The sequence below is a fragment of the Macaca nemestrina genome, chromosome X (genome assembly GCF_043159975.1).
Source record: "Macaca nemestrina isolate mMacNem1 chromosome X, mMacNem.hap1, whole genome shotgun sequence".
NCBI classification, from domain to species: domain Eukaryota; kingdom Metazoa; phylum Chordata; class Mammalia; order Primates; family Cercopithecidae; genus Macaca; species Macaca nemestrina.
In genome coordinates, this window is record NC_092145.1 from 122,470,208 (window position 1) to 122,471,967 (window position 1,760).

Below are 1,760 nucleotides of genomic sequence, written 5' to 3' on the forward strand. Positions count from 1 at the left end.
AGTTTCATGCAATTCCATTTGACTCTTGGGCAGGCTAAGCGGATTTCTGATGCTTTCTGAGACTAAGCATGAACTTCCAGGCTTGGGAAGAGGAGTTACTTCTCTCTCTCTTGAAAAACCAGAAAGAGCAGAAATAGTTTTATTTCTCAACAAGTGGCAGCAATTTAGAAGGTGAACTTTGTGAAGGGACTGAGTTCCAAGACCCTCTAGAGCAACGCTCCTCAGAATGTGGTCCTTGTACTAGCTGCTGGTCCCTGCACCATTTATTACTTGTTCACAAGGAGATAAGGAGTTTGCCCAAGACTGGAAATCAACAATGTCAATAAATTTGTTATTTAGTTCAGTTGACGTTTTGGATTGCAAAACTTTCCATGAAGGAAGCCACACACTGATTTACATTCTGCTGCAAGCTCCCTGTCTTATCATGGGCCAGCACCTTGAGTAACATTTCCCTAGAGGAGGCCAGAGGTGAGACACTTGTCCCTTTGTCTCTATAGAAACCAATTAGTAAATTAGAAATTAGGAAAGAAAATGCAATGGACTTTTTCAAAGTCACAGTAGCTTTTATTCCAGACTGAGTAGTCTCAGTCATTACTAGTTGAGAGCCCATGCAGTTCTGATCAGCAGTTTTGCTAAAGGACTGGTGAGTTGTAGACAGTGAGTCTAGACTAAATATCTTAGAAATGAAAGTGATAAGAAAAACCGATGTCTATTAATATTCTATCTTGGCCAGAATATATGGTGGTTGTCCCTAGGGCAGGGAATGTGAATAAACTGCAACCCCGGAGGAATCTGATGTGTTCCCAAATTAGTGTATCATTCTCTTCTTGCAGAAAGCTCTGAAATCGGTTTGTGAAGGGTCAAAAACAACAGTAACCTGTCCTGCTTTGCAGGAAACAGGATTGTACCCATGTTGCTAGCATTTGCTTTGGAATTATCTCATTTCATAAGAAGGGAATGCCTAAATAGCATTTTAATGTTTTGACCCTAGTGTAACAACTAGGAGTCCCGGGCAAGGGCATGGTTTTCTTGTTAGTCACCAGAATCTAGCCTGAGAAAGAGCACCTAGGTACTTAGGAAGAAGAAATATTGATGCTGATTTCTGAAAAATGCATAATCTATCACACCACTACACTACGTTGGTCTTTGAGATGAACTGTCCTGTGAATGTTGATCACTCATTCATTCATTCCTCAGGAGTATATTGCCAATTAGCATAGTTCATTGATCCTAAGGTGCACATTTTCCTGTTCACATTTTAACATCTCTGAAATGGGCAGTGTCTTACAATTAACGACATCCTTCTCAGTTAAGGTCCTGGTGGGAAACATGACAGACTCAAATGGGAATTGAGGAGGACAGATTGAAAGGATTATCTATAATGGTGTGGGCATGGTAAAAGGAACTCAATAAGTGGTGTTGAGGGACTTCAAAGTTACCAGCGTTAGGGGACATTTTCTACCACAGGCCTGAAGGGCAAGGGGAGGGAGTGAATGCTAGAACCTAGAGTGAGCTGTAGGTATAATTTTAGGAGAGGCCACAGGAGAGGAGCTGTGGCAGAGGAACATAGCTATCTTATGTTAAGGTAATTGATGTTAACTAAAGCTTCATGTCTCATGTGGGAATATAATGGAACTAATATTACCTGGCAATAATACAGCAGTCACAGATCGAAAATTTTCTTAAAGGGTTAGACAATATATAGTTCAGGCTTTATGGGCCATGTGGTCTTTGTCACAACCACTCATCTCTGCCACTGT